This window comes from Podarcis bocagei (genome assembly GCF_964188305.1).
Source record: "Podarcis bocagei genome assembly, chromosome: 10".
Lineage (NCBI taxonomy): Eukaryota > Metazoa > Chordata > Lepidosauria > Squamata > Lacertidae > Podarcis > Podarcis bocagei.
Genome location: NC_138135.1, coordinates 24,551,505 through 24,565,349, shown reverse-complemented (window position 1 = coordinate 24,565,349; position 13,845 = coordinate 24,551,505). Strand labels below are relative to the sequence as shown.

Genomic DNA, 13,845 nt, shown 5'->3' with positions numbered 1-13,845 from the left:
TCCTAAAGGACAGGCAGGCTCATTTACCCTTAAGGGATCCCGGGTCCAAGACATTTAGGGCTTTAAAGATGATAACCAACAATTGCCCTCCTCCATCCCGCAATGAAAAGGAAGCCAGTGCAGCTGTTAGGAAAGAAGGAAGTCACACCAGAACTGAGTCAGATCTAGCTCAGTACTGCCTACAGCAGCAGATCTCATACCCTCCAACATTTCTCTGATAAAAATAGGGATGTCTCATTCCATAATAATAATTTTACTACACACATTTTACCGGGTTGACCCAGCCACTCTGGGTAGCTTCCAACATACATAAAAACATAATAAAACATTATTATTATTTTTTTAAAAAACCTTCCCTATAGAGAATTGACTTCAGAAGGCTCAGGGGTCAGATAACTCCATACCCTCCAACATTTCTTCAATGAAAACAGGGACATCCTAAGGAAAAGTGGGACATTCCAGGATCAAATCAGAAACCGGAACAGCTTCTCTAAATCAGGGACATCCCTGGAAAATAGGGACACTGGGAGGGTCTGAGATCTCCATGGTTAAGAAAGCTACAGAGTGGTTGCCCGAAACAAGATAGGTCCCCTAAGGGTCAACATATAGCTTAACAACCAATGGTGTGCCGTTAGAAGCCCAACTAGATATGATGTTAAATCTGTATTTGGATGTAACTTGCAAGGATTATTTTTTTTTTAAAAAAAAATGCAAGTAGCATAAGCTAGGGAAACCCACCCCCTGATAATTACAGGGATTGAAGCAGGTGGGATTTAACCATTTCCTTTCCTGCTAGACTTATGAAGGAAATAAGTGCGATTTGTACCTGGGAGGAAACCCTCAATGCCACCACCAACAGGAGATTTCACCTCTAAGCAAAATATTAATTTCAGCAGAAGGGACTTCAATCAAGACAGCAGTTAGGGGAGGAAATAGTTAAATCCCACCCACCACACCTGCTGTGATCCTTATGGCTGTAAACACACCCACCCATCAGATGATGCAACTTGGGTTTACAAAACCAAACCTGCATATTAAATGCAAAGAAACATTTAATACCATCTCTTGATTGGTCCACAAATGCAGTGACCATTTCCTGACTGCAGTGCAGGAGAGAAGTGGTGGTCCATGTTCTTATCTGCATCTGGGATAACTAGAATTAAGCTTAAATTAGGAGCGAAAGATCTTGGGTAGAGTAAGCAGTAGTTCTTCATGGTTTTTGTTTTGTTTTGTTTGTTTTTTTGCATGTACTGCTCTGCATGGTTCTGTCTTTTTGGTTCAATAGGAGGCAGAGAGAAGAAACCATTTTCTTTCCATGAGGTCCAGAATATGCTCCACCCTCCCATTTTTCAAAATGTGGCACTGATCCTGCAACATGTCATGTCTACCCTTAGGAGCTCCTTGCACTCTCAAGGCTCATACTGCTGACTTACTGTGGAGCCTTTCCAGCGTGTGGAGTTCTATTCCATTTCCCCTCCCCACCCTCTCCCTTTTGTAAAACTATATTTAAAATATACAGATATTGTCAAAAGAAAACACCAATTCATGACACATCCATCTCGTTTGTAAATACAGTATTCGTAATGACTGTTTTTAAAACGCACAGATGTAATCAAAAGAAAATATAAATTCCTGACACATCAGTCGCTTTCATGAATATTCACCTCTGCTCCATTTCATCTGCAACTATGGGGGATCCTTGTTTGTGAGTTTGAGGGCTGCCTTGCTGATTGCGGCCGGGCAGGTTTTCAAATCCTTCATTTATTTATATATCATATTTGTTAGTTGTGGTGGCATACATGGTTTTCTTCCTCCCCATTTTATTGTCTCAACAACCTTGTGAGGTCTGTTAGGCGGAGAGGCAGTGACTAGCTCAAGGTCTCCCAGTAAGTTTCATGGCTGAGCAGGGATTTGAACCCTGATCTCCCAGGTCCCAGTCCAGCACTCTAGCTGCTATGCCACACTGGTTTACTTAGTTACTATCCACTTCCAGGTTCATTGCAAAGAACTATTTGCAACTATTTGTGTAGCAGCTCTTCTAATGTACCTGATTGGTCCCGGGAGGCATATATTCCAGCCCTGCTAAACAGTATAGTTTGGATGCAAACAAGCTTGCTGTTTGAGCCAATGTAGCATGTCGCATAATCAGAGTAATTAATTCCCCAATGAGTCTGTACTGGTGCAAGTATAAAGAGGCAGATCATCTCGATGCTCAGTGAAAGACAATCAAAGCATTTGATTTAGAAAGTGCATTGTAGCCACTTTCCATTGAAGCAAAAGGTGTGTTGTGCCTGGTAGATTGAAATCAATTAAGTGTATTGTGTTGCCTGTAGTCGCACACTGTATTGAGTCTATGCTAAGTGGATGTTTGCAAAGCAGCTCAAAGGGTTTTGCATTTAATGATGTGTTTACATCTCTCTGCTCCTTTCCTTGCAGTGTCATAATTACAGTCGAGGTACATCCTGGATGTGTTTGTATTCAGCCTCTGTGAATTAAATGGACCCAGTACCCTTAAATACAGCCCATCCTCTAGTATTGACTCCCCCATCCTTCCCTGAAAGAGGAGAAGCTCAGTTGCAGGCCTTTACTAAGAGCCCTGCCGGAGAGCTGTATAAAACCCCGTAAAATAAGCCTGCTAAGTTACCAACACCTATGGGACATTTAAATCCACCAGTCAATGGCTGCATGACCTCCATGCCAATAATAACCATAGCAGCAACAGTCATATTCAGTCCTCAAATGATTCTTTTCCAGGAGCAGCTGAAATCTGCAGCTTTTAAGGGGCATGCAAACTGAGCACATTTGCATCCTGCTTTTTATTTTATGCAATTGATTCAGAAAGTCTTACAATTTGCATCATTTATTCTGGTTTGGCAAAACCTTTTCACGTTCCATAATGGGGTGGTATTATAGCAACAGGGATACAGAATCTTGTGCTACCAGACCAACAGGGAAATTCAGCAGCAATCACGACTCCCTGTCATAAAGAGCCATCACTATAGACATTATCAAAGTTGACTATTCATAAATCTGACTCCTGGCTGGAGGGGAAAAACCCTTTCAGACAAAATTCAGGACGATCAGAGGCTCTTGAAATGATTTTAAAACTCAATGTGGCTTTTAGAACAGTTATCTAAAGGCAGATGGAATTAGTTTAGATGAGTTAACATGAGGAATCAGATAGTCCTGGGGCCCCATCCTTTTTCTTCATGATGTTGGTAGTTATATGCCATCTTGCTTTCAATACCGTTTTGCTTGCAAAAGTTTCCAGGTGGGCATACTGTTTTGTTTCCAATCAGTGTGCATCCCATAACTTCCCAATGAAATCTTGTAGCCTTTATATACCGCAAATGTTCGGGTGTGTGTGTTGTTTTTAACTGGGGTTGTTTGTTTAAAATCATTTATGAACCACTTAATAACAAAATATCTGTTGTGCCATCATGCAAGTGTCCCTCCAGATGGCAATAAAAGGATAATGTTGGGAAGGCATCATGGAACAGCTAAGAAAGTGGAATGTGTGGCTGGTCCAATATAAATCCACCATTAATCCACTATTATTGCACCAATGACACGTTGCAGAATTCAGTGGTGAAAAAACCTCCGTGCATCTGGATGGGCTCCTGTTAAAAAACAAATCTTCCCATCTAACACTACAGTCACAGTTCATCCCTGTGGATATAACTAAAATCTTGGAATACTCAGTACATGGAGGAGGGAAGTCTACCGGCCAGATATTGACCTCCATGATCTGCTTACCCCATGCACTTAGATTCTGTCTGAATATTGCACCAAGCAGAACTGTATTATATGATCTTAGCAGCTTATACCTATCAGAATGTTTTGGGCCAGGTGAAGTTTCTCGACTGCCTTCAAGGGAAGGTGCATGCATTGCAGCAGTAGAATCAGAAAGTCACTGAGGCATGAATGACATCAGGCAGATCTTTTGTCTTCTGGAAGGAAAATCACCTGAAGCTGCTGAGAGAAGCATTCCAGGCCACAGCTGTTACCTGGGCTGCCAGCAGTAAAACTAGACCCAAAGAGCTTTGAAACTACAAGCCTGATCCTTAAGTGGTGATGAAAGGGCATGTCCAGGTTGCCACTGAGTAGAATTGAGCAGAATCACCCACCCCACCCCACCTCCTGCAAATGCAACAGGGCTGGTTTCCTACATATTGAAGTAAATAAAGTAAATAGCTTCTAAAGCAGCTGTCCTGGTGCCTCCCAGATGCTTTTGGCTACAGCTCTCATCAGCCCCAGCCAGCGTGCCTGTGCTCCCATTAGCACCAGCATTAGACATCAGTGTTAGCTGGGACTGATGAGAATAGTAATTCAAAACAGCTTGGGGGCACCAGGTTGGTAAATGCTGATCTAAAGGGTGGGGTTTCCTTAAGGCTACTAAGGCCTCCCTAATGAGACCACAAAGTTCATGTTATTTGGACCAAGGATTAGGGTACAGTGGTACCTCGGGTTACATATGCTTCAGGTTACAGACTCTGCTAACCCAGAAATAGTACCTCGGGTTAAGAACTTTGTTTCAGGATGAGAACAGAAATTGTGCTCCAGCGGCACGGCAGCAGCAGGAGGCCCCATTCGCTAAAGTGGTGCTTTAGGTTAAGAACAGTTTCAGGTTAAGAATGGACCTCCGGAACTAATTAAGTACTTAACCTGAGGTACCACTGTATTATTAACTCACACTCTATTCATCACTGATTGTGGTCAGCTATTCCCACTGCTAGTATTGGAATGAGACTCAACTGCCAATCACCTTAGCTCTATGACATGAAATGGGGGTGACAGTGAGGTGTCTCACATTGCCTCAGGCAGCAAAATGTCTCCAGCCATTCCTGGTTCTGTGAAAATGTATCCTGCTTAACTGTAGGGGTAAAGGGCCTGGCAAGGGGTTCTTTTAAGACCCTTGAGATCTCAGCCATCTAACAAATTATATTAGGCACAGCTCCTCTCAATCAGTTTGTAAAAGAAACTCATTTTGGTTTAGCAGTTCAGGTTTGGCAAGGTCAATCATTGCAATTATGAGCTTCCATGCCTTTTAATGTTGCTGTGTTGTTCTGGTCTTAAAAGCTTAACTAATAGCTCATAATAGCCTTTACCAGCTGTATGATAAAAGTAAACAAAGGCCGGGGGTGTCATGCCTAGCCCTGACCTGGTAACAGACACGTAAGAACAGCTTGCTGGATCAGGCCAATGGCCCATCTAGTCCTGCACCCTGTTCTCACAGAGGCTAACCAGATGCCTGAAGGAAACCAGAGGACAAAGGAGACATCCCAGTGGTTGAAGACCTTGGAGCAGCAGGCAGGGTCTCCTCAAACAGCTGCTGAGCATCCTCATGCCTTGAGAGTCCCTCTGATGAGAGACATGCTGAAAAAACCTTGGAGCAGCCAGAGGAAGTGGAGTCGCTTACCAGACCTTGAGAACACCAGAAGTCCAAACCAAAAAGCAACCACATAGCATGTGTCTATGGACCCAGAGTAAGAACTCCTGAGAAAGTGATCTCTTCTGAATGAACAGTCCCTGAAATGTTTTCACTACTAGCAGCTGTGGTTAGGAAGCCCGTATATAAGGTTTGCCTCTTGAACCTACCAGTCTGTGGAAGCTACAAAGGTCTCTAGCTCCTTGTTCCCAGGCTTAGTCTTACCCACTCCTTAGTGAGCTGCACCTTGCTTGGACACCCTGTGGCCTTGACTATTGCTTCACTTTGCCCCTGGGTCATGCTTTGAACCTGAGCTGATTCCCTGTGCTTCAATCTTGCTCTGTTTGTTTGGACTGCAATGGAGCTTTGACTCTGCTCTTCTGGGTGAGTGTTTGTGTAAGAGACATGCCTCTTGGGCTATGGGCTCTTGAGGGTTTTCAAAAGGGGAGGCAGGATAATTCTCAATATTTGGCATACTTCATTGAAAGCGGGAGTGTTGGTAGATTGGATGGGGGACCCACTTGTGCTTTGAGTTACTGTAGGCTTTGTGTAATCTGATACACTGCCATATTGGGAGAGAACAGGATACTTGGCTTTTAAGGCGCCCCTAATCAAATAGGCAATGCTGACAGGAAAGACAGTAGTATGGTTTGGCACAAAGCCCAGTCAGGGACTCTGGACAGTGTTGAGCCTTGATTGATGTTGACTGTTTGGAAGGTACAGCTGGGAATCTATTGCGTCGATGTGCCATTATGCACTGCTTCCAATTTGCTAATTGACTGGCATCTTCTATGCAGCCCAGTCATGACTCAGTGATGGTCAGACTAAGGCTTTCCCAGATATTAAAAACACAAAGCAAGTTGAGGAAGGGAGAGTTTCCATTTCCCCCAGTGCTCCCACCCAGCCATCTTTGCTTGCTTGCTGTGTCAACTCGGAAGGCTGCTAGAACTGCTCTTGTGTGGGTTTGGACCAAGAAGGTTTTGTTTTGTTGTGTTTGAGCAGGAGTAACACAAGAAGTTTAACTACATTATTTGCCAGAGTCATGGTTCCCCAAGGTTCTGGCACTTTCTGAGATGTTTTGGAATTCATAGCAAGTCTTGTAAGGAAAAGGAGGGTAGAGAAGATCAGGTCTAGATCCAGGATGATGTAGGCCTTAGAGGGTGAATCTTCTGTGGCTCCTCATATAACTGCCCTCCTGATGCTGGAATGGCACCTGCAATGAAATATGCCAAGGATAAAATATTCATTATCACAAGAACTGTCTCCACTGAGTCATTTACAAGCTGCCAGCAGCTGCCATGGGACAGGTCAGCTTTGACTGGTGGGCAACTATTCTTCAGAATGACCAGTTCCAACTAAGGTTTTTGCTGCACTGATTACAAATGCCCTGTGGTAATTCTCAGTAAATTAGCTAAGGCTGAGGTGAATCTCAAATAACTACCATTTTGTGGGATATTTTTTGGCCTTGGGGTGTAGACCAAGTGGGGTAGGCCAGTCTTTCCCAACCTGGTTGTCCTCCAGAAGTTTTGGACTACAGTTCCCATGAGCCCTAGTCAGCAGAGCCAATAGCTGGGGATGATGGCAGGTATAGTATGAAACATTTGGATAGTGTCAGTTTGAGGAGCTGGGCTAAAGTATAAACTTACTGATATAGAATACATATGATATAGGTAAGGTAATTTTTTCATCACATCTCATATCTGCAAGCCTGTTGCAGTAAGAAACTGTGTTTATGTTTTTCTTCTTCTCAATTTCTGTGCTTTCATACCTGCATATCAAGCATGACCAAGATGTGTGTGTGGAAAATTGAATGACCCCAAATATATTTCTGTTGTCTTAGGACTAGTGTATGGGAAATTGAATGGGCACTCAGAATGAAATAATTTGACCTCAAAACAAATGGTCTGGCTGTACAGTGGCACCCTGCAAGACGAATGCCTCGCAAGACAGAAAACCCGCTAGACGAAAGGGTTTTCCGTTTTTGAGCTGCTTCGCAAGACGATTTTCCCCATGGGCTTGCTTTGCAAGACGAAAATGTTTTGCGAGTGTTCCGATTTCCCCCCGCTTCCCCCCTTTTTCTAAGCCGCTAAGCCGCTAATAGCCTTTTAGCCGCTAATCCGCTAAGCCTTTAATAGCCACTAAGCCTTTAATAGCCGCTAAACCGCTAATAGCGCTAATCCGCTAATAGGGTTGCTTCGCAAGATGAAAAAACCGCTAGACGAAGAGACTCGCGGAACGGATTAATTTCGTCTTGCGAGGCACCACTGTAATCAAATTGGCCTTACTTAGTTGCAACTAGGTCTGAGGAGCACATGCTCAGATGTCATGGAGTCATTAATTGGGGAGGCTGAGAAACAGATATATTGGGTGTGGTGGGAGAACCCAAGAAAGGCAGACCAGCAGTGGTTCCTTGCTTTTCCTGACTGTGTTTGACTGGGGTGGGGAACATGTGGTCCTCCAGATGTTGGTCAACTCCAACTCCCATCAGTCCCAACTAACATAGCCAGTGCTGAGGATGATTGGAGTTGTAGTCCAGCAAGATCTGGAGGACCACAGGTTCCCCACCCTGGTGTATGATATAGCAGTATAATAAAACACATATAAAATAGTTTCATTGATTCTGTCCTTGGACATTACACTAAGAGTAACTTTAAAAGCACACCTCGGTTAAAATTGATTAGGGCTTCTGGAGTCCAGATAAAGTTTATCCAAGGCCTCTCTGTTGGCAACCAATTGTCCATTCCTGATAAGAAAAGGGTAAACTCTTGATTGTGTATGGAGAGAAGGAGAGAATTTCTAAAATTAATGACTGGAGGAGGTTTGCCAATGTGCTTGATGAGATTTAGGAAGCCTTTGTTAGGCTTGCTTTTTGAATCTGTGTCATCAAATGTAGGGCTGCATGCTTTAATTGGCAGTTTTAGTTTTTGTTGGCGAATCATTGAGGTCACATTTTAATCAGCAGAGCTTCAAGTTGAGGGCACACCTGTTTAATTTTGAGTGTATTTTGGTCCAGGTATGTTACTGCAATAGGGGATAATAAAGCAAATATTAAGGATGGCCCTTTGGGTGTATTAAACAGCAAGTTATGTCAAACCTCTGCCAGCACCTCGAAAAGGCCTGCATACCGAGGGTTTGGTGACTATGCAGATCAATTTGTATTTAATTGATTAATTAAAAGGCAAATGATTAAACCTCTACAGTTGTCGAATTGGTTGGAAGCTCTAATTAAAAGCCATCAAATGGCGCTGCTTGAATTGTGATTCTGATGATTTAATATTTGATTCCGTTGCTGGTTTTTTTTTTTTAATGTGATATGACTTATTATGATGGTTTTTGTAAGCTGCTTCAGGAAATGTGGAGAGTTAGGGTAGAAGAATGTTTTAAAATCAAATAAACCTCCTTCCAAAAGCAACTTCCACGTACCTACATGCTTCTTAAAGATCTGCCCATAAATGGAGTGAAATGGAGCACTTTGGGGAAAAGCAAGAACTGGCATGAGATGGAAATACGGTGAGAGATCTATCCAAACCAGGCCCCTCTCCTCTCCCTTGGCAGGAACCCCTGGGCTTTATTCCTGTGAAGATTCCATATGAAAAGCCCAGCTGAATTGGCCCATAGCCCCCTCTTAGTCTGACATCCTGTTCACAGTGGCCAACCAGATGCCCATGCAAAACCCACAAGCAAGAGCAGCCTCTGTACCTGTGATTTCCAGTAACAGGTATTCAGAGCCATACTGCCCTCAACATTTGAGGTAGAACCCTAGCCATCATGGCTGAAAGCCACTGGTAGCTTGACAGCCTTATTCTCCATTAATTTGTTTAGTTGTCTTCAGAGACATCACCTTGCCAACAAAAGTCCGTAAAGTTAAAGCTATGGTTTTCCCAGTAGTGATGTATGGAAGTGAGAGCTGGACCATAAAGAAGGCTGATCACCGAAGAATTGATGCTTTTGAACTATGGTGCTGGAGGAGACTCTTGAGAGTCCCACGGACTGCAAGAAGACCAAACCTATCCATTCTTAAGAAAATCAGCCCTGAGTGCTGATCCTGAAGCTGAGGCTCCAATACTTTGGCCAACTCATGAGAAGAGAAGACTCCCTGGAAAGGACCCTGATGTTGGGAAAGATGGAGGGCACAAGGAGAAGGGGACGACAGAGGACGAGATGGTTGGACAGTGTTGTCGAAGCTACCAGCATGAGTTTGACCAAACTGCGGGAGGCAGTGGAAGACAGGAGTGCCTGGCGTGCTCTGGTCCATGGGGTCACGAAGAGTCGGAAAATGACTAAACAACTAAACAACAACGAAGCCAACTTTTGCTCCAGTGGCCATTTTGCCCCAGTGTGCCTCACTTTACGCTTCCTTACACTGAATTGCATTTGCCATTTTACTGCCCATTCACCCAATTTGGAAAGATCCCTTTGAGGATTTTAATAATCCCTATTTGTTTTAAGCATCCTGAACAATTTGGTGCCATCAGCAAATTTGACTGCATCACTGTTCACCCTTAACTCTAGATCATTAACAAATTAAAAAGCGCAAGTCCAAGTATGATTTGTTGGAGGAGCTGACTTTCTACGTCCCTCTCCATTTATTCCTAGTTTCTGCTTCTTAACCAGTTACTGACGCACAAAGTACACTTCTCCTCTTAGTCCATTACTGCCAAGCTTATGCAGGGAGTTTAGGGGAGGTTGTTTATCAAACGCTTTTTGAAAGTACAATGCCAAATCTCTGTTCTGTGCAATGTCTAGCATAATAGAATTAAATAATAGGGAAATAAGTTGTGGGCTAAATATTTTTGTTTCAATATCAGATATGATTCTTGCTATGTGGAAAGGTCTCTTCACGTTTGACAAATTGGTGCTTTTATGGATGAATAAGAAAATACATCATCATCATCAATTGTTTTGCTAGTACCCCTCCTCCCTTTTGGTGAATGCCTATTCTTTAAATTATTCATGTTTTCCTTTCAACGGTGGCCATTCATATTTATGTACGCATAACTGTGTGTCCTGAATATGTATCGCTGCATAATTTATCCTGCTTCAGGTTGCCATCATGCTAACAATTACATCTGTCTCTGGCTGGCAGCTTTAATATGGTGCAGCTTGCTTTGCAGTTGTGCTCTGCCCTGTCCATATCACGACTGCATAAATCATACAGGAGGAGAGAAAACCCTCTAAGCAAGTTCTCGGACCTTTTGGAGCTGAAAAAGAGAGTGGGATTATAACTGCAATAGCTACCTGGTTCACTGTCTGACTAGCTAAACCTACTTGGGACAAGGTGTTGGTGTCACGGGTGGTGCCTAGTCTTGGAGGTCCCGGGCCACGGAGAGGTTAGGCTGGCCTCAACCAGAGCCAGGGCTTTTTTGGCTGTGGCCCCGATCTGGTGGAACACTCTGTGACAAGAGACTAGGGTCCTGCAAGACTTGACATCTTTCTGCAGGGCCTGCAAGACAGAGCTGTTCCACCAGGCCTTTGGCCAAGGCACAGTCTGACCCCCTCCTTTGGTAATCCTCAAAGAACTCTAGCCCAATGGTTGCCATTAATTTGAGTTTGAATTGATTTTAAAATGAATTGATTTTAGAATGCTGTGTTACTTTTATTGTTGTTAGCCGCTCTGAGCCCTGCTTTGGCTGGGGAGGGCAGGATATAAATAAAATATTATTATTATTATTATTTATTTATTATTATTATTATTATTATTATTATTATTATTATTATTATTATTATTGTTATTATTGTTATTATTATTATTAATGGGAGTGGGCCTAAGTGTGATGAACTTTAGCAGCAGCCCATCCCATTTTGCCACCGGAGGCGCCCTCTATTTCCACTTTGCGCTGAAACTCCCCCGCTCTGGCTGAACTTGGCAAGAGGGGGAGCATTCCACTAGGCCTTGACGCTTGTCTTCTCTGTCTAAGGGGCAGGGGAGATGAGTGGAGATGCCGTGTGCCAGAATGCTCCCTGCAAGAGGGAGCATTCTTCCAGTGGCAGAAGCAGTGGGGCAGGTGTGGTGCCGCCTCTTCCTCATCTGCCACATGAGGCAGCCACTTCACCCCCCCCCCCATGAGCGGACCAATTTTCTTAGAGAGCATGCAGTTTTGTCTTCTGGTCTCTGTTAATGTTGCCTTCAGAGCCTGTATGGGGAGCCTTTGGCTCTCTAGCTCAGGGGTAGGCAACCTGAGCCCTGGGGGCCGGATGCGGCCCATTTGCCTTCTCAGTCCAGCCCATTGACGGTCCGGGCAGGAATCAGTGTGTTTTTACATGAGTAGAAAGTGTCCTTTTATTTAAAATGCATCTCTGGGTTAGGAATTTGTTCATTATTTTTTCCAAAATACAGTCCGGCCCCCCCACAAGGTCTGAGGGACAGTGGACCCAGCCCATGGCTGGAAAAGGTTGCTGACCCCTGCTAGCTGTTGCTGAGCTGCAGCTCTGATCATCTCTGACCATCTATCATGCTTGCTGGGGCTGATGGGCATTGCACCTGAGCAACAACCGGAGTTGTTTGGTTTCCCACACTTGTATGAGAGTAGATCCTTTTGCCCCATATAAGTGGCACACCTTGTGAGATGTCCACCTTTAAGATGAATAGCAGAAGGACGAGTCACAGTGCCTGGGGCAGAGGTTTCGGACAAATTTCTCCTGAATCCCTCCAGCTGCACACCAGACTACAGCTGGTTCATTTTAGCCAATAGAACCCAATGGGCAGCCATTGAGAACTGAGCTTTATCTAGGGTAAGGTAAAGGTAAAGGGACCCCTGACCATTACGTCCAGTCGTGACCGACTCTGGGGTTGTGGCGCTCATCTCACCTTATTGGCTGAGGGAGCCGGCATACAGCTTCCAGGTCATGTGGCCAGCATGACTAAACCACTTCTGGCGAACCAGAGCAGTGCACGGAAATGCCGTTTACCTTCCCGCCAGAGCGGTACCTATTTATCTACTTGCACTTTGACGTGCTTTTGAACTGCTAGGTTGGCAGGAGCAGGGATGGAGCAACAGGAGCTCACCCCGTCGCGGGGATTTGAACCACCAACCTTCTGATCGGCAAGTCCTAGGCTCTGTGGTTTAACGCACAGCTCCACCCGCAGTCCTCTTTTGTATCTAGGGTAGCCAGATACAAAAGAGGACTAGACTCTTGCAAAACAGGGAGTTCCACAGCTATTGCTTACACAACAAGCTCTACTTGCTGAAATTTGCTCTTCTGCATGATTATTAAGGATGCAGGAACTCTCTTGCACCTGACCACCCTAAGCCTCCCTGATCTGCACAGCCCATCCTTTCATTGGTATGGTCCTATGGTAAATTCAATTTCCTGGAGTGTGAGAAAAGATAGAACTTGCCTCCCCTCTCTTTCTGGTTTAGAAGACCACCTTTTGCCTTTGGATGGAGGAAGATAAAAAATGTGCAGGTGCCCCAGGAGAATCCGAGGTGGATCCCCATTCCACTCTATGAACAACTCCAGGTGCTGCTTTGGCCTGGAGTTGCCCGATCCATTATGGCCTCACAAACTGACATCACTAGGGTTAAGATGTAGGCCTTCATCACCGCAGATACAGAAAGAGAGGTGAGCCTCAAGCTGTTCAGAATTGGTCTATTATTGCAGAATAAAAAGCCCAACATGCTTTGATTAAAATCTTCCTCGGGGGAAATATAGTCCAATGTTCTTTTTCTTCCAAGATAATTCTCCTGGGATATTTTCTGTGAAAGGATTTCCACCCTCACAACAGGGGTTGCATTTCTTTGGAATTCCCTTCTAAATTCTGCTTTGCTTTTACAAGAAGCTTCTTGTACAAGAAGCTTCTGGTTTTGTTATAACGAGTTGAATTTGTGGCTTTCTTGCATTTGCTATATTCATTTACAGCGCAACCCTATACACGTCTACTCAGAAGTAAGGTTCTTTCTTACTCCCACATGCCCAGATTTATTTATTTTTTGTGGGGGTGGGGGGAGAGAGAAGAAAAGTGGGTCATAAATATTTTAAATAATAAATAAGCCACCTGGATCTTAAGCTCTGAGAAACAGCTTCTTCGCTTACGTAGCATTAAATTAAAGACAGCTATAATGGGCTTGATGCTCTTCAGGTGTTTGGGACTCCAGGTCCCATAACCTCCAACCAACATGATCAATGTTCAGGGATGATGGAAAATTTAGTCCACAACATATGAAAGGCATCTCATTTCCCAGCCATGCTTTAAGATCATCATGCTTGATGGTCAAAGAACAAGCTCCATGGGAGGAAAAGTCCATGGTTTGGATCTCCCAACGTGAGTGTCTTCTAAGAACAGCCAACCCCCCTCCCTCACCAAAAAAAGGCCATGGTGTGTGTGTGGGGGGGCAGAGGTTTAACCTATTTCCCCACGCCAACTCATTGCCTCAACAACTTCTATTTGCCACAGAGGGCAAAACATTGGCTAATAT

At 44.1% G+C, this 13,845-nt stretch overlaps 1 protein-coding gene and 1 long non-coding RNA gene across 8 annotated transcripts in view; one reads left to right on the top strand and one right to left on the bottom strand.

Moving 5' to 3' along the window:
- DGKI (diacylglycerol kinase iota) overlaps positions 1 to 13,845 on the top strand; it is a 275,714-nt gene that overhangs the window by 9,069 nt on the left and 252,800 nt on the right. The gene's annotated exons all lie outside the window — the stretch shown is intronic.
- On the bottom strand, positions 6,289 to 12,907 carry LOC308596816. Its single transcript, XR_014012712.1, has 2 exons — positions 12,768 to 12,907; positions 6,289 to 6,641 (listed from the first exon to the last, which is right to left on the bottom strand). It is a non-coding gene; the product is annotated as an uncharacterized lncRNA (long non-coding RNA).